The sequence below is a fragment of the Canis lupus genome, chromosome 17, assembly GCF_003254725.2.
Source record: "Canis lupus dingo isolate Sandy chromosome 17, ASM325472v2, whole genome shotgun sequence".
NCBI classification, from domain to species: Eukaryota; Metazoa; Chordata; class Mammalia; order Carnivora; family Canidae; genus Canis; species Canis lupus.
The window spans coordinates 1,330,590-1,350,738 of record NC_064259.1 but is presented as its reverse complement, the minus strand read 5'-3'; positions in this window follow the sequence as shown (position 1 = coordinate 1,350,738).

The following is a 20,149-nucleotide window of genomic DNA, read 5'->3' as shown; positions in this document are numbered from 1 at the left end:
AGAACACACGACTCTTATGGCAGAGTTTAGGGTTTCTTCTCAACGTTCCCGTGGCAGGGAGTGTGAAGGACACTCAGGTCTGATGTGGCCTCTGCTGTCATCAAGTGTCGCATCCATCCCATGATTTCATTATATCATCCGGGACTTTGCTTCCGACCTCACGTCCGTGTTCCAGAAAGAAGGAACTGAGGCTTTTTTTCCCTTGCACGTCTCTGTCCTTCCTTTGGAAGGGAACAAAGACTCTGCCGCAGAATTCTGCACGCCTCTGACGGGCAGATTCATGTGCTGGGAGCACCCCTAGATGCCGAGGTTGCTTTCGGTGCTCTTCCCTGTCCCGAGCAAATCTGTGATTCTGCTGACGAAGAAATGGGGGGGATGGGACGTGGTTAATGGGCTCCCCCACACTTCGTCTATACAACTTTCTTCTTCTTCCTCTCATGCTTTATTATTAGCTTACTGGATGGAACTCCAGGTTGGAAGCCACTTTCCCTCGGAATCTTCCAAGTACCTCATCTTGCCTACTCACACGCATTAAAGCTCCTTGGACTTTTGGTTCCTCAGGCTTTTTATTGGTCTCGCCCCACCTTTCTCATGAGCTTCAGAATTCAGGATTATGTGTCTTGACGTGGGCTCCTTTCCGGCCATAATTTGGGCCTTGAGTGCAGCTCTTTGATCTGCAAACTGGTGTCCTTCGGCTGTGGGTCTATTTCCAGTTTGCTTCTTCAATGATTTCTTCATTCTCTTTTCTTCTTTCTGTTAATCCGACGCTGGCCTTCAGGTATGGATCCTCTTAACAGTCTTCTCTCTTTTTCTTCTGCTTTTTATCTTTTGTTTTCGTTGTTCTACTTCCTAGGAATTCTCACAAGACTTTCTGCCAATCCTTCCATTGGACTTGCGGTGCGTGCCGTCAGGTTTCAATATGCAAAGAATCTTTCCGGTTCTCTGAATTTCCCTCCTTTTCATATAAATTTTCATTCTTATTTTTGGTATGTTTTATCTTCTACTACTGTCCCCAAAATGTCATTTTTAAAAATACTTTTCATTGCTAACTTTTGTTTCCCACAAGTTTCTGAGATTTTCTTTTCTGTTATTTGGTTTCATGTCTGTTTATCTTCTTTGAGGCTGTTCTCAGACATCTGGAAATCCTTCCCCTCAAAAGCTGGTTTGAGGCTCTGTGTAAATGCATGTGCTTGTCAATGCCTAAGCTTCCCTGGGAGGTGGTCTGACTGAGCTACTTCACCAGGGAAGCTCCAGATGTAGTTCTAGTACATTTTTGTCTAGAGAGTCTCATTCTTGGAAGAAACAGCTTCAGAATTCTCCCTGTGGTGTTCAAGCCCATTTGCCACGAGTCTAGGGAGGAAGGCAGGGGATCCACGCTCGGTGTGTGGCCTCCTCCTCAACGTCTCCCACACACGGCAGCTGTGCACCTGGTCCTCCCACTCCGTGATTCCGTCTCTCCAAGGCACAGGTCCCGGGCTCAGAGACTGTCAGCTGCCGTCCACCTTATAAGGTGAGGAAATGGGTCTGCAAGGAACATGGCTGCCTCTGGAACAGACCTTCAAACGGTTCTTCTGATATCTCCACCCACCTCCACCCTGGCTTTTGAGGGCACACGACCTCTTAATTCCCCAGCACTCCTGGGACCCTGTGGTCCAAATCTGCCTGCCTCCAGGCTTCCTGCACAGGCAGTGGTGCGGGGACAGTTGTCATCCATCCACAGGCTTTCTGCTTCTGAGATTTTGTTGCTGTCACCTTTCCTTCTGTTTTGATGGTCTTATTTCATTGGGTTCATGCTTCCCCGTAATCTCATTTCCATCACCCTTGTGGGCTTGGAGAGGAAGCAATGATCTGTCATGTTCAGTGGGAGTCCAGTGTTATTTACCAAGTATAGAATACACATTCTCACACCCTTTCCTCCTGCCCTTGCCCTCAGCTCCTCCTGCCTACTCAGTACACAAAGGAGCAAACATTGAGCACTTGCTGAAGAAGAGAACAACTCCCACATAAATCTGTGAGGCTTGTATATGAGGTTAGAGAGCAGCATTCATATGGCGGTGCAACCAGGACAGTTGCCAAATGAGTATGCAGAGAAAGGGGCCGAATGTTTAAAATATGACTCACCTGAAAATATCATCATCTATAATAGTCTGACAAATGGTATTTCATCCTCAGGAAAGGAGCCCTCTTCTAGGCTGTACCCAAAGTCCTTGGACTCTGGCCACCCCTTGGCCCCAGGACCCCCTGCTCTCTGCCTCCTCCATCAGACAGTCTGCCACTTCCCGTGGTCCTAGAATCTGCTGGCTTCAGGTGAGCTCTTACTATGTTTCCCTGAGGTGTTCTCCACCTCACAAGGATCTAGAAACTCTTCAGATACTTTTGAGATGGTTTAGGGGATCATCTATAAGTAATAAAGACCATGTGGGAAAAAATAAAAATAAAAGACCATGTAAAGATTTAGACAAAAGATCTCTATGGTCTTTATGTTGGTCATAATATAAATAATAAACCAATCATAACAGGCTGACCACATATTCATTCATGTCTGTAAATTCTGAGGAAATGATCCTAAGGAGTACTGAAGAGGGATAATCTCATACTTAAATAAGAAACCTGGGAAACACAAGAGAGCCTCTGATAGTAAAAACTCACTATTACTTACAGGGAAACTCACACATAGCACTGTAGACAGCCTAACTGCACCAAGCCATCCACCCCCTTCACTTGTTTAGAACCAAGCTGAGGACAGATGGCAGGCATCAAAGTCTCCTCTTAATGGCCCCACGAGACAGTAAAACATCTTACCTGGAAGCTATAAGCATGGAGGGCCTTTAAAACTCTCACTTGGAGTAAGCTTCTTTTATTTGGCCCACAATTCAAACAAAACTTGTCATATTATTCTAAAGCTGCATAGATGGTAAGAGGAGAAGTGAACTGCTTTGGGAAGTCTTCTAAGAGGGGAGACCTACGTTGCTCATAAGACACAGGACAGAAGACACATCCTGTGATGGAAAGGAAGACGGGCTGGAATGAGCTGCATGGTGCTGACTTAGATTTGGGGACAGCAGTGTGACCTCAGGTTTAGCTTAATGTAGAAACAGACAGATAGATGGAGAAATAACTGGATGTGTGTGTGTCTGGCAGGTGAGGTACCTACATATGCTTCCTAGCTCCGTCTTCTGAGGGGCCGGGAAGCAGTGATGGCCGGGAGCAACAAGCTCACTCAGAGGGCAGATCTTGGTTTTTGATACTCTTCTCCTGTAAAAGGAATGAGGGTTGCTTGGGAGAAATGACTGATTCTAGAAATAGGTAGGAAATAGATAAGATGAGCCTGGAACATCTTATAGTTCCAGAAAGAAAGGAAGTGCTCAAGTATCACAGTTATGAGGACATGTCAGAGGGACACAGGAGCCACCCTGGAAAAGCCCTAATGGCCAAAGAGGAAAAAATGTGAGCAACAAAATAAATAACATAGTATTAGATTAAAGCCCTAGATGCAAAGTAATTACCAATGAGTTCACATTTGTATAAATAAGAGATTAAATAAGTGAATGGAAGAGAAGAAACAGGTCTCCTCCCATGCAGAAGATTTCAAATACATTATGTAGACAGTCGACTCTCAAGTTAGGTGGAGCAGAGGCCTCCAGCCTTACGTGTGGGCTGTGTGTGGCAACTTCCTTCCAAGGAGGATGGGATGGAAAGAGCTGGAAGTACCTTTCCTTGGAGAGCTCCATTAGCCTGATCTCAGCTGGTGGTCAAGGTCAACACTGATAGCTATAAATCACGTAGACAGCAAGGGCGCTTGATACAGGCTGGTGACGATGGGGCCTCCCTCCCAGGGACACATTATCCAGTCTGCCCAGGAGAGAAGCACCACACTGATTCAGATGGAGGAGCACTCTACACAGTATCTGACCAGTACTCCTCAAAACCATCAAGGTCATCAAAAACAAAGTCTGAGAAATTTTCACTGCAGGAGCATCCTCGGAAGACATGGCAGCAAAGGTGTCAGGGGACCCTGGATGGGATCAGGAAGAGCAGTTGGGGGAAAACTAAGGACAGAGGAAGAAAGTATGGCCTTCAGTCAATAGTGAAATATCAACATTGGTTCGTTATTTGTGACAAATCTACCACAGGAAGAGAAATGCTAACAGCAGAAGAATCTGGAAGGGGGTAGGTAGGAACTCTCTGTACTAAAAAGTTTATTATTTAAAAAAAAAAAGGCAACAGAACTCCACATAATATCCAGCCTGGAGGAACTTAGCATACATGCAGCTAATTTTATATACTATGGTGGAGCCTGAGATCATGCCAGCCTGTTGCTAGAGATCGGTAGATCTAAGTTCAGTTTCCGGGTAAGTGCTCACCAGTTGTAGGCTTTTTGGCAAACAGCATTCCAACTAAGCTTCAGTTTCTTTGTATGCAAAACTGGATAATAGTAGTATCTATGATTTCCTAAGGTTTTCAGAGCAATACATTATCTCATTAGTATGAGGTACTTAGTTCAGTTCCTGGCAGATAATGAGCAATCGATAGTGTTTGCTATCATTATACAATATTAAAGCACAATGCAACCCTGTCTTGATGGTCTAAGGCACTGATAAAAGGTGAAATTACTTGTGAAATAACGTAATCAGAAAGGAGTAGAGTGCAACATTGTGGAAAGTTACATCTAAACTGTTGAGATACGAAATCCGCCCACTTGAGCACAATGGGGCGATGGGAGACGTGGGAGTGGGAGGAGGCTGAGTAAATGTGGGTGTCCAAGTATGGGGGTTCTCACAGGGCCCGGGGCTTTGGTTTGTGTTATTTTCCATTAGGTTTGTCACAGAGTGTGGGCTGGAAGCCTAGAAGGGAGCATCGGAGCTTGGTGGTAGCCGCCAAGGTTGAAGGTTGGCGGTGCGGGAGCCGCGGAGCCACGGGCGGAGGCGTCTGCTCTCAGGAGGGGCCACCTCTGAGGGGGAGAACCAACTGCCTCGGGAGGCCCTTCCCCGAGGATTCGAGATGACTGCGGTACTCCTTCAGGTGACTCACCTCTTTAACCAGGACTCTCCAACTGGAAGTGGTAATGCCCGCGGCCCGTGTCTTGGATGCTCTGGTCCACGGTCTCAGCCAAGTGCATCGCTGGTTCCCACCCTTGCTGTTGGGGGGCCGAGGGTGCACACAGGCCCCAGTCCCGGGGTCACCGAGCTCCCCCTCTCCCACGGGGGAGGAGGTCGCCAAACCCCCCGCTGGAGTGGGGGCGCGGGCTGGCCTGGGCCTCGGGGCAGCCCAGGTGGTGTAGACAGGGCCGTGCGGCCACAAGCTAGGCCTCTCTGGGGCAGCCGTGTGAGAGCCCCCCTAGCCAGGCTGTGTGGGGCTCGATGGGGGGGCGTCGGGCTGACTGCTGCCACCTCCTCTCGTCCCCAGACTGTGCAGCGGAGAACAGACCCCTGGCGTCTGTGTCTGACCAGGGCCCGGCCCACGAGCCGAGAGCAAAGGCATTGACGAGACTAAGCCCGAAAGAGCAGCCGGAGAGCGCTTTGATGCCTCCGACTCCCTTGAACAATCCCTCTGTTCCTTGGTTTTCCTTTTCATCCACAGCGAACAGGAAGAGGGCGGACGCGGGTCCCCTCAGCCTGGCCTGTGCCCACCGTGCGGGCGCCTTGGAAGGAGGAGGCCTGTGGGCCTGGCACCGCCCGCCTAGGCACTTGCCGAGCCTGAAAGGACCCATGCGCCCCGGACCGCCCTGGCTAAGCTCCACCTGCGCCCCTGTGCTCCACCCGCTGTTCTGGGTGGTCTTCTCTCGGGAGGTGGTGCTTGCACCCTGCATTCGCAGACGCCACACGGACTGGGGAGACACCCACCTTGTAGCTTGGGCTTCCACCTGCCTCCCCAGGCAGTGTCCACAAACGCAGCACACAGAGTTCTCGTGTTCACACAGGGTTACACCTGAAAGCTGACCTGCTATAACCCACTTCTCTGTGGTCCACCCTTTCTAAGGATGAGAGAAAGAAGCGCTCCTCTCAGGCTCAGCAGGGCCTTGGATAAAACAAAGAGCTCCCAGACAGGGAGGGTGGGGTCAGCTGACCCCGCGGTGCGGGCAGTGGCTGGAGATGTCTTCATGCTGCGGGCCCCTGGAGGCCCTGCAGACTGCTGTGGAAGTTGTGTGGAGTCTCCATACACGTGCCCCAGCTTCTCTAATGTGAACAATTTGTACAACTGCTAATGGACGTTGGAACCAGGACCTTACAGCTGAGGCAAATCTATCAGCCACTCTGCTAGCCTTCCCAGGTCTGCCTGTCGGTCCTGAGCCTCTTCAGGTCTGCCCATTGGCTCAGAGGCCCCTTTCTTTCCACGTTTCCAGCCCACACTGCATACACCTGTGTCCCCTGGCCCCCTGCACCTGAGACACCCTTGTCTCCACATCGTGGTGGAAATGAAGGCTGCCTACGGTGGTGACTCACACATGCGATTGTAGAAGACACCTTCTCACAGGACCAAGGGAGGCAGGACATTTCCTTTACACCCTATAAAGCGTCCCTATAAATCAGCCCTAGTCTGGAGTCCAAGTCCCTATGTGCAGCGTGTAGGAAGTGTGGTGCCCACTGCCACTGCGCTGGATCCCAGGCTGAAGGCAAACGTGGCCAACAGCTAAAGGAGCCAGTTCTAGTTCCTGCCTTCAGTGCTGCAGATAAAGAACTGGGCTAAATCCGAGAATCAGCTGTCTTTTTTTGCATCAGAAGGTGAGAGATCTGACATGACTGGAGACTCTGGGCAAGTGGTGAAGAAGTTTAACATTGGGCATAAACTGTTGCAACGAAATAAGGCACTTTTGAGGGACCCCAGCAACATGGAAGTAGAACTTGTACTAAATTGAGAAACCTATGGAAGAGACATGCATCTGGAATTGGTTGTGGCGTATACACATATAATTCATATTTCTGTCCAAACACATGATGATATTGCACAACAGAAACAGAAAAAGTTTGCAAATACACACACACATATGGACACTTGCACACACACACCTATGTGCAAACACACGCAGAGTAAGTGAGCTGAAAACTTTCTGCAACAATAATGATGTTGACTACCAAAGGGTAATTTCAACATGACGATACACAAAAATATTTTTTTTAATTCTTTAAAGAATTGCTTTGTAAATAAGCATGGCCATTTTCTGGAATGAATAATTTAATAGAGCTCTGGTTTTTAATTGGGTAAATGGACATTTACTGATATATTCAGAAATATCCTGAATACTAAAAGTTTAGTCTGTCAATCTCATCTTGGAAAAATATGGACCAAAGCAACTGAGTCTGTATGGAGCTGGTTTCAGACCAAGTTATCAGTCTGTGACCTCGTTCACATCTTATGTTGCTTCGTTGTTTCTGCGCGCTCATCTGGCCGACAATATGGCTCTACCTGGAGGCTTTGTGAGAGGAGGAGGAGGTCGTAAGCGTATGTAAAGCACCCCCTAGAGTGTGCAGTACTGAAATTCGTTCTATAAATGGTTGCTACTATTGTTTGTCCAGATCTTATCTAAATATATAGCACATTAGCTGGATCGATCAATTGATACTGTCAGTTACATTTGGTAGAAGCCTTGGCTGGGAAAGGACAACTTTGCCAGATTGCTTTTATACCCACCTACAAATTTATACAAATTGGGAAGTGCTTTCTTCTCTTTAGCATGGCCCTGATCCCATCTCCTGGCCTTTTTCTGGTAATAGCCGCTCAGTGGAACTCTCACTGATGGTGTTGAAACTGTCCCCTCATTGAGATCAAACAACGATCCTTCAGGCACGGGGATGGATCACGGGAAAACAAGAGGGTGGAGGACCGCCTTGGGTATGTAATATTATTACTGCTATTATTATTATTAAAAACATACAGGTGCAAATATTTAATGAGCAACAACCTGGAAAATAAAATGGAGTAGAAGCAATGGAAATAAAGACCGTTTCAGAATTCCTTTCTTAGTTGCTTAGACACAGAGAGAGACTATTTGTGCCCAGTGCATCTGACCCCAAATCATCAAGATCACAGAAGCAGTCCACGGCTCCCTCTCTGACAGCACCCATCCCCTAGTACCTAGCTGCGTGGACAAGTACAGTGCTCTACGCTGGCTGTTACAGACAGGCAGCACCGGTGACCAACATCCTGAGCCTTCCAGGACAGGCTCTGTCCTCTACTGGGGCCACCTGTCACAGTGGAGACAGGAACAGAGATGGGAATTTGGGCATCCATTGGTTAGCAGAGAACAAATTATATGTAGGGAAGAAAGGAAACATACCTGTTGTATTTTCTTTCCTATTATTCTTTACAGAAAGTGATGTATGCCTTGGGGTTAGGCTTTCTTTGAAGGAGCAAACATGTAGAAAGCACACAGTGTAGTCATAAAAATCAAAGACAGGAGGCACGGTGTAAACTGTCTGGTAGAGAAAGAACCTAAAGAAGTATAATAAGTGCTAGGAAAGGCTAGGGATGAGCAGGGAAGGAGCCCTCGGGGGAGGCTGGTGAGCATGACAAGGAGCAGATGCAGGCTGGGCAGTGAAGCCCTGAAGCCACAGGAGGAAACACCAGGGCTTTAGAAAGCACAAAAGGTAATTTATTAACAGCAAGAATATTGTGACGAAAAGAAAAATTCATTTTGCTCCGGTCGGAAAGGAGGAGACAAGCAAGGAGACACAGACCCAGGGGAGCACACTCTGCTTAGTAGTCAAGAAATGCTGTCCAGCTCTGATGTGGGGCAGGCTCCAGCCCAGATCCTGAGGAATAAGGGCAAGATTAACATATGATTGTAAAATCACTAGGCATGAAATATTTAGGAGAGTCTCTCCATGTTAGGCAGGAGGCTACATCAATGTGAGCTGAAGTCTCCATGATTTTAAGACTTTGGTGCAGTAACTGTGGGCATAACACAAAAACCAGTGTTAATATTCATATTTGGTGATTCCAGATTTTATAGAAAAAGTTATATAAGACGAAAACCCATCAATATGGCGCTCCTGGGTGACTCAGTCGGTTGGGTGTCGGACTCTTGATTTTGGCTCAGGTCATGATCTCAGGGTCCTGGGATTGAGTCTGACATCAGACTCAGATTCTCTGCTCAAAGGGGAGTCTGCTTCTCCCTTTCCCTCTGCTCCGCCCCCTGTTCATGCTCACGTTCTCTCTCTCCCTCTCAAATAAATAAATGAATAAAATCTGTAAAAAAAAAAAAGAAAGAAAGAAAGAAAACCCATCAATATGATTTAGAAATTTACTGAACATAGTGGAAATTATTGAAAAAAATGAGGAAACCTGGAAAACCGAGTTTATATTTATTGATCTACATCATAAAATTCAAGAATCAGAGAAAAGTAATTATTAATATACCTGGAACAGTATCAGTTTATGCTTTAGCTACAATATATAAAGTCTAAATATCAACAGAAGTTGCTAAGAATAAGACAAATCTACCTTAAAAAAAAAGATATAGCATGGTTAAGGGTGAATTCCATCCCTCTTCCCAACCCCCTTCAGCAAAATTTATCAAACCTACTGAAGAGAATTATGGAAAAGGGAATAGGGCCTGTGTATGGCGACACAGACTGTAAGGAGGCATCTCTGTATGTGAATATACTGAATATATATGAATCACAATATTTTTATTCCGAAGCCTTTTCTTCAATTAATTTTTGATGTGCTGTAAGTTTTTATTTATTCATTACACCCCTAATTGATCAAATACCCATCAAAATAATAATTTATGAGAGATGAACATCAGCAAAATAATATTATCCAGGATTAATAATAAACTTTTTTAGGATTAAAAAAAAAACCCTTTTCCCTTTATTTTTTTTACAATGTTCCTTTGGTGCTCTCAACTGCTTTGGTTTTATTTTTATAAAATGTTTAGACCTCCCTTTCAGGCAAGTGAATCCTCAGGAGATAATTATATAACTGTGTCCCAGTGGAGGGTAGAGGACTGGTATGTTACTTCTGTTTTCAAAAGAGTAATGTGTTTCCCCCCAAAATCTGTGTTACATCTCCTAATCCTGACGAAATATTCCCTCTTGTTTCCGAGTTGTTGAGTATCTAAAGAGGATCTCTATGTATTCTTACACAATTTTTAAAATGTGCCTATATATTTATGAAGTCAAAATTCCAAATCTTCCCACCAGTGCACTACACTTCTTCTAATATATTTCATTTTCTAATGATAACGTGAACAATTATTTGGATGAAAATGTTCTTCAATTCAATATATCCTTAATATTTATTTTATGTAATGGACTATTCTTGGATTTATAAAGGATTCAAGGATAAAGCACTCCCACCCTGTGGGAAACCAGGCACCTGTGAAATCATGCTAGTACAGAGTGGTCTTTGGAAAGTGTTAAACCAAGATATGTCCCCAAAAGATAGCAAGAGAAGGAGAAGGTCATGGAGACCTTCATGAAATTTGTCCAGGTCCTTGAAGGATGGATAAGCCTGTGTTTACAAAGATTTCACTTTCTTCCTTGTTTTCTTCAAAGACTGAGAACCCAGAGGTGAAAAAAAAAGGTGAATTAATTAAGATGAAGTGGAATTAAAATTAGGATTCTAAAATATACTGATAAAAAACAAACACTTTTTTTGGATTCCTCTTTTTCCAAGGATGACCTTGCATCAGGATGTGGCACAATGTGATCACTCATAAACCAAGTCCCAGTTATCAATGTCAGGGACTGTTCTTGCTCTGAAAATTATTTCTCCTCACCCTACTTTTGTTTTATTTGTTTTAGTTTCCCTAAGCACTTAAATTTTGCTTGCCACAGGTACTCATTGCTCATTTATTCAATGAACACATGCTCATCAGTCCTTACCTATTTCTGTGCATGGGGGGTAAGCACACGGGGTACCTCATTGGTGCTGGTTGCTGAGACATGTCCACTTGAGAGGGTGGGAGAAGAAAGACTGTCCACAGTGAGGGCCAGCTTTTAGTCAAGGCAAAGAGCAATGGGAAGTTCAAAGGAAACATGAGGAATTGGGGAAATTGTTTCATCCAGATGCACCTGGGAAGATGGGTAGGAGGGTAGACCATGGAAATGGGGGAAATGTGGAGATGGGGATAATGCTGTCAGGTTTACTTAAGGGCAATATGTACCTAAAAATGGAGTGAAATTTTTAACACACTTGAGGAAATACGAACCAAGAATTTTTGTATCCAGCAAAAAAGACTCTTGAGAACTTAGGGGTGGTGTTCTCTGGAATTGTGCTTCAGGAGTCTATGAGAAAACAAGTATTGATAAACCAGAACGACTGGACACATTTAAGCAGTAGTGATCACGTCATGTGTGGTTCCTTGAAGAAATAACCCTGAAGAAGAATTAATAGGGAGTGAGTATAATTGTTAATGGCTATATCCTTCGAGAATGTATTTGTAGTTCAACCATAAAAAAATTGAGAGGGGATGAGACAACTAGCTGTAAAAATAATTGTTACACTTTCAGTAATTGTTGGTGGTAATATTGATATTGATATTTTGAAACTAATATGTTTTGGGGTAGAAAGAAAAAAGGAAATAATTATATTTTAATTCAATCATTGGCTCAGTTCTTGATGCATATTTGATGTAGAAGAAAGAAGCTAGAGATGGGAGATGTGATATATAAAAGACAAAATAGAGAACCTATAGTCATGAATTTGAATTGTATCAGTATAAACTCATGAGTTCTTTGCTCTCCTAGCTATGTATTCACTGATGTAGCCTAGAAAAAATATCCGTCTAATAGTAAAGGTCATCCCTAGCATCCAGATGCTGATCTAGAAACAATACCAGTCCAAGGGCAAAGATCATCTCTAGCATCCAGATGCTGGTCTAAACATATTTCCTGGTAAAAGAAACCAGAGCTTCTCAGAAAAATGGACAAAGAAAGGTACAAAATGAATCTGGAACATCTTGACATACCAGACAGAAAGAAAACTATGAAAGACTCTAAGATTCATATTGAAAAGACTCAAGGTTCAATTTGAAGAGGCTCCCACTGGCAAAAGATGAGTAACAAGCTTTAAGCTTATAGTCTGAGCTTCAAGAAGGATAGCAATTATAATGCATGAAAACCTGCTGAGTATATTTAAATTTGTGTGTTAAGAGGAAATTTAAACAAACCTAATTGGTCCCTTTAAAAGATGATAGGGAACAAATAGTTATCTTGACAAAGTAAAAAAAAAAATAAAGTCAAATCACTTATGCTTCTTTTCCTATATGAAGTTTATCAAGAGACCAAAGAGTAGGTGAAGGGAAGCTTCTCCTTACAAAAATATTTCATCTCATCTAGGAAACAATAAATTACATAATCAGAATATCATCATGTTGCAACCTACACTGTATCTAGTCTTTGAGCATCACTGACTATGATGTAATAACATCACAAAACTATGGCCAGAAATTATGTATTTCCTTGTGGAAACCCATAACCCCACTAAAGGCTTGCCATAGGCACAGAGCCTGATTCTGTTCGAGCCTCATAATCCAGAGACAACTTGCAGGAAGTGAATAGGACAGATGAACACAGTGACCTGAACCATGTGTATGAGGTCTGGAAAATCGTGGGAAGCTCTATGTGACAGTGGTTAGCTTGAGGGTGGTGATTGGCAAGGGGGTAGGCAATGCTAGAAAAGTCCTACTTTCTGACATGGATAGAGATCTGACATGGATGGAGATCAATAGACTTTTTGCTTTGTAATCATTCAATAAGCTCTACATCTGTTTCGTATCATGTTCTTATACTTGTATTTTACGTCATAATTTAAAATACAAAGTCAAAAAAAACACCTATTGTCAATGTTGTTATGTATGGAGGGAATAAAGATAGAAAGAATATGGTATTAGACTATGCTGGCAAAAATTAGACATATTTTGAAATGTGAGCTAATTCAGATATACAGGAAAGTAAAGGAATAGCTTATGACACTGAGCGTACATTAACGAAGATTGCCTAATGTTAATATATTGTTATTTTGGATTTTAATTTTTTTAAAATTTCTGCATTCATCATTTTTTTATTTGAGTATAGTTGACACCCAATGTTACATTAGTTTCAGGAGTACCCCATTGTGATTCAATTTCCCTGTACCTTATCTGTGCTTATCACAAGTGTAGCCACCACCTGTCCCCACACAACACTGTTTTGGGACCATCTATTGTTTTTCCTGTGCTGTGTCTTCCAGCCCTGTGATTTATTCACTTCCCCCACTGGAGTCCTGACCCTTCCACTGCCCTTCCTCATTTTGACCTTCCCCCTCCCCCTCATCCCCCATGGCAACTGTCAGTTTGTTCTCTGTATTTATAGGTCTGATTCTACTTTTTGTTTATTTATTCATTTGCTTTGTGTTTTAGATTCTACATGTGAGTTAAATCATATAGTACTTTTCTTTCTCCATCTGATCTATTCCACTTAGCATAATGCCTTCTAGGTGCACCCATGTTGTCACAAATGGTGAAAGAAAGAGAGAGAGAGAGAGAGAGAGAGAGAGAGAGAGAGAGAGAGAGAAAGAAAGAAAGAAAGAAAGAAAGAAAGAAAGAAAGAAAGAAAAAAGAAAAGAAAAAGAAAGAAAGAAGAAGAAAGAAAGCATCCTTTTTCATGGCTGAATAATATTTCATGGTTTGCAGACCACATTTTTAAAAAATTAAATATCATATTGAACATAAATATTCTTTGGTTCCCTACAAATTCTCATTCCCTTCCCCCTTTGCATTCATCCCTGGAGGAAATCATTATTGTTATTTATAGCAACTATGCAGTAATATCTTCCAGTAGTGATGGAACAAGTACTGTGTGCCAGTAAATTGTGCCCGAAAGTTTTCCACATTTCAAATGAATAAATTCTCTGAATCCTCAGAACAATCTTATGAATCAGATATAACTATTTTGCTCATTCTGTAGATGAAAACATGGGATGGATAAGTAACTTGCCTAGAGTCTCAGTGCTAAGAAGCCAATGCTCAGACTCAGACTGTGTGGCTGAGGAACACAGACTATGTCCAGGGGCAGCAGGGGCCAGAGGGACCAAGTAGAGAGAGGCGACAGGGAGTGATAATCCAGTCTTCAGAAATTGTGCTTCACTTCCTTATAGTTCAAAAGTTGTAGATTGCCTAGGGTTTTCTATATATGCTATTACACGTCTACATTAAATAATATCTATATATAGTGAAATTCCCTCTTTTCTTCTTTTGTCCAGCCCACAAAACAGTTAGGATCTCTAGCACAAAGTCGAATGTAAAAATATAAAATCTTGGTCAAAATGGTAGACATTCTTAAGACTATCTTATCTCTCTTGTGATTTTTAGACTGCATATAAATAATTAACTCGTCTAATGTCTGGGCTGCCACTCCAGCTACTGAAGAGGTCTTAGTAGGCCTTAGTTACCTTAGTAGGTAACACTTAGTTTCCTGGGGCCTCTGTCTCCTCAGCTGTAAAGATAAATCAGCCTGCGCTACAGGATCTTCCAGGATCCTCTTACCTCAAAAGCCCTACAAATCTTCCATCACCAACTTTTGCAGTGATTGTTGAGGGACTACATGAGGTGCAGCTCTCCTCATCTTTGATAACCAAGGACTGCAGGTTGGAGAATACCACCATAGGGATTCTTAAAGTATAAAGAGAGTTGCCTTACTTTTTTTTTTTTTTTTTTTTAAAGAACAGAAGCTGCTAGATGAATGGATTTTATTGTTTTACAACCAGTCTTTTGGGTTAACTGATAGAACACAATGTTCAGAAGATGTCTCAGTCCATGCAGCATAACATGAATTGCATTAAAGCTGGTTCATGGAACTTCACGTGATATTTCTTTACTCTTATTGCTTATCTGTGTTTTCTAATTGATAACAGTAAATGCGCAACTTGAAAAGTAAAATAAGAAATTGATTTAAGATCCCTTAGGAATACGCACCGAATTTTATATATAAAGTGTATATTTTATCTCTCCAAACTGCCTCCGTTATGAAACCAGGTGGTGACTCTCTTGTTCTTCCCTCAGGCCCCCTCCTGCTCATTTGTTCTGCAGGCCCTTTATCTTAGCTCTCGGGTGTCTGTTGTCCCCTCCTGCCCCTGACTGGAGTCCCTTCCCTGCTGGGTAGCAGTTCCCAATCATGCTGGGCCCCAGAGCAGGGCTGGTAGAGGGGTCAGGCCCCAGGAGAACCTGCTAAAGAAGGAAGATCTGCTTGTACTCCATGGAGATCTTGTGGCACAGGACTGTCCTGGTGGCTTCTCACCTCTGCCCACTCATTGTTGGCTGCAGGCAGGGCACCAGCTGATGCTTGATCATGTCTGGACACTGAGGCCTGAACACTTGTCCCAACATGTGTATGTCTCTCTCTGTCTGCATGTGGGCTCTGCCTTAAGCTTCTCACCTCGGACTCCTTTGACACTCTCAGACTTGCTCAAGCTGCTCTAGCATTCCATACACCTGAGGGCCAAAAGGAAGTCTGAAGACCTCAGTGAGTGGGTTCACATGGACTCTGGTGTTTACTATGGCCATATTTTTCATGGCTATGTGCATTCATGTGGCTTTGGTCAACAGTGTAAACTTCTCTCTAAGACCATTGTAGACATTACCCCTTTAAAAAGTACCCTGTTAACCTTCTAACCACATTGGGTTTTCATATCAAAAGTGTTGACAACACAGCATTTACTTTATTTATTGGTTTACTAGCTTTTTGAGTGATTTTGGCTCTGCCTACAAATTCATCTTCTAAGAATGAAGATTTCCTGCACTGGAGAAATTATGTAAGATATACCAGAAAACCTGAAAGTATCCCAAATATATCTCAAATGATTTAAGCCTTGTCTTAGGCAGGATAAAAATCTGGGATGATTGTGGTTCTGATAAAAGGGAGCAGAGCTTTTTGAACATGTTAAGTTTGGGTATTCATTAAGTCACTCATATTACTTCACAAATATATTTTCTGACTTTCAAATTAAATGAAATAATGTATGGAAAATATTTCATGAAGTCCTGGGATGGCAGTGCCCTCTCTCCTGCTGTATTGGACCCAGTCAAAGGGACACAGCAAACTCTGTGAGATGTTTCAAACCTAGCTTGAAATCCTTGGTATAGACAAATTTATTCAGGTTTGAGTTCATGTCTCAATTTGAGCTCTATAGGCCCATGAATAGATACATCTTTGATTTCCTGCTAACCAAATATTCTTAGATGTCTTTAAGATAGTATGACTTTAGTGAAGGGACGAACAGGTTCATTCATGCAGCCCATCCCCACCCACAGTGAGCGAGGCTTGGTTTGCCCTGTGAATGTCTCTCTGTCCCCTTCCTTCTCCTCCTCCCTCTTTCTGTGCCTTTCCCTCTCTCTCCCTCTGTGTGTGTCTCTCTCTCTCAACATTGATTATGCATCAGTCACTACCTCTATAGATTTCAGTGTCTTAAACTGTAACATTGATAATCTCTAACATGGCCTTTTTACTTCTAATTTCCTATAATTCTAATATCTGTTTATGCTTTTATTTCTAGTTGGAAAGTAATTGCATTCAGGAAATGAGATTCCAATCGTGTAAGTTAGTCTGTTGCTTAAAATAGACTACCATATAACGTAAATCCTCCACTCGTCATGGCTTCCTTAAAACAAGGTGGCATTCATCCCCAGTCTTTGAAATTCTCTTCTGGGGAGACGGAAAGCAGGTTCAAGGAAAAAAAAAAACAGCTCTGCTCATGAATGCATATGTTCAGAAATAGTGCTGAAGAAGCACATCTGAGCCACCCTACTGTAAACCTCATCATCAATCACAACAATGTTGTAGGGAGAGGTCTTGGAAATTTACATTGGTAAAAGAGATAGAAGAAAACATAATATATGTTGCTGTCCACACTGGACTTGTGTAAGGCTAGTGAGGGGATGGCGGGGACAGTTCAATAGAAACTCAGGACCTGATATGCAGGACATGGAAGGCAGCCTGGGACAGCCATGTGGCAAGTACTGGATAGCAGGTCACTCAAGGAACTGGAAATGCAAGGAGGGGCCAGAATAAATGGAAGGGACTGAGTTTCGGAAACCCCTGAACTGCCGAATATCCCACACCCATCTGTTACTTACAACTCACGGCATCCAAATAGAACACAAGCCATAGTGTTACATAACAACAACAATACACCCACATGGGAGCCAACAGAAGAGAAGGGGGGACCAAGGAGGTTCTATGGGACCAGTGGTGAGGGACAGCCTGTCCCAGGACTGAGCAAATATCCGGTCATCGTTAATCAGTGAATATTTACTAATATTTGTATCCATATGCGAATATGGAGTCTTTGGTTATTAACATTATCGTGCAGGCCTTCATCCAGGCATTGCTCAGTTACTCTCCATTGGGTGATTTCTGACAGACCTAGCCTCGCCCAAAGATGGAGGAGGGAATGGGTGCATTCTATCTGGGAACTCTACGGGTGGTCACCAGCCACATAGGGTAACTGAGCACTTGGAAATTAGCTGTTTTGAAGTGTGATGCACTGTAATGATAGGACACATACCAGCTAAAAAATATGTAAGGGTTTTGTAATTATAGTGATAGATGTTAATCAGACTTGTTGTGTTGATTATCTCATAATACATACAAATATCGAATTGTTATGTTGTATACCTAAAATTAATGTAATGTGCCAACTACATCTCAAACAATAGAATTATACACAAAGTATTAAGATATCTGAATGTAAAAAAAAAGATATCTGAATGTATTTTATGTTGATTATATTTTGAAATAATATTCTAGATATTGGATTAAATAAAATCTATTATTAAAGTTAATTTCACCTGTTTCTGTTTTCTCTTTGTATGTAGCTACTAGAAGTTTTTATATTTTTTTAAGATTTTATTTATTTATTTATTTATTTATTTACTAATAAATTTATTTTTTATTGGTGTTCAATTTGCCAACATACAGAATAACACCCAGTGCTCATCCCGTCAAGTGCCCCCCTCAGTGCCCGTCACCCAGTCACCCCCACCCCCCCACCCTCCTCCCCTTCCACCACCCCTAGTTCGTTTCTCAGAGTTAGGAGTCTTTATGTTCTGTCTCCCTTTCTGATATTTCCTACCATTTCTTCTCCTTTCCCTTCTATTCCCTTTCACTATTATTTATATTCCCCAAATGAATGAGAACATATAATGTTTGTCCTTCTCCGATTGACTTATTCATGCTGAGTGATTTTATTTATTTATTCATGAGAGACACAGAGAAGGAGGCAGAGACATAAGCAGAGGGAGAAGGAGGCTCCCTGTAGGGAGCCCTGTGTGCGACTCAATCCCAGGATCCCAAGATCATGCCCTGAGTCAACCACAGAGCCACCCAGGCATCCTGCTACTGGAAGTTTTTAATTGTACATCAGGCTCACACTGCATTTCTGTTGGAAAGCCATAGTCTTGTCCACTGTTCCTCAAACTTTCCTGAACATACAGATCTCCTGGGAACTATGTTAAAGGGCACATTCGATCTGGGAGCCCAGGCCCCGTGCTGCTTGGATGGCGTCTGTGTATATTTCAGGAGTAGAATGAGGTGGAAGACAGAGGCATTTTACTACATAATTGGGAAACAGAACTCCTGCTGTGTCGAGTATTAGTAGATAAAGTAGAAATTGTCCATTATCACAAATTTAGAAGACCACACGTCAAAGATATGTTGTTCAGATGTGTTTCCTCATAAAGTCTCCTCCAGCTTGATATCATAAAAGGCCTGGGAGCTTCCCGAGCCAAGAAGAGCTGGGTTTTTATGAGCTTACTTACTTGGTTCATTCCCGATATGGTTTAGATTCTGGACCACTCTATCCCCTGTCCTGAGCCTGGTGGACGTGACATATGCAGCTGAGAGAGGAACAATTTTCAGAGCCAAAATGTCATGGGATTTGGGGTGAAGGGCCACCCCACGTGGAAGGTAAGTGGTGTCTTAATAAGTGAGAGGGGTAGTGCCCAGGGAGCAAATAAGCCAGGATTTGGGGTGGTGGTTGTGGAGCAATGATAATAAGGCCATGTGGATAGGTAAAACCCTGGCCAGCCTCTGAACCCGAGCATGGCTCCTGCCTTACAGGAGTGCCTTGGAGTGTTTGTGTGTGTGCACGTGTCTTTGTGTCTTGTGTTTGTGTGCTGTGTCAGTCAGAGTTCTCTGGTTCTAGAAAAGGAAACCTATTGGCTCACTGAAACAGAAAAGGGGATTTATTGACAAGATTTTGGGATTTCTCTGAATACCCAAGAGTGGGGAACAAGGAGAGAAGGCTCAGCAGATGGCACAGCTGAGCAGTTCACCCAGCACAACCCTACTGCCTTCTCCACGTTCTACACCTGCCTCCTCACCCGGGAAGCTAAGTCCACGGCCATCATCATCCCACCCTTGGGCAAGACTCATAGAGAAGGAAATTTCTCGAGGAAAAATAGAAATGGAACAAACATCCACTATTTCTATCTTTTGCTGCCCAGTATCAGCACATATCCCTGTAAAGCACGTGTGCTTTCTGGTGGAATTATCTCATGATCAAGAATGTTCTGCTTCCTAAGGAAGCAATGGCCCTGACTTTTATGTCAGTTCCTGGCCCAGGTGCTCTAAGTGGGTGTACACTCCTGCTGTCTTCTGCCCCAATTCAGCATCAATATTTTGTGCACTCTAGACCACCAATATCATAAAATCATGTGACAAAGAGATAAAAGAGAAAATTAATGACATTTTATAAAACGTGTGTGACAAAGCAAGGAAGAGAAGTACAGATAAATGGTCTGCTCCCCTTGCTTGCACTGATATTCGTGATGTCCCTCCTGCCCGGTGGCCCAGATGAGCCAGACTCAGGAGAGTCAATTATGCACCTTGGAAGATGGCCCCAGATCTGTTTACTGAGACAGGTGGGTCCTGAGTGTCTGTTGAATGTGGTGGCTCTGGTCTTCCTTTACTGTCACCAGTGAACCTGGCATGATTGAAAGGTGCCCAGAAATCCCCTTCTCCCTTTAACTTTTCTTCCTCACTTCCTTGCTATACTCCTTAATAATCAGAATTGATCCCCTCAGCCAACACCATACACCCTGCTTGGCCTGCTGCCCCAGTAACAGAAGAACCAAAAAAGAGAAAGCAGTGAGTACAGAGTAAAGCATCGAGCCCTCTGTTGCTAGACAAAACCTAGAAGGTCCCAGACAATTAGACCCTATGTAACT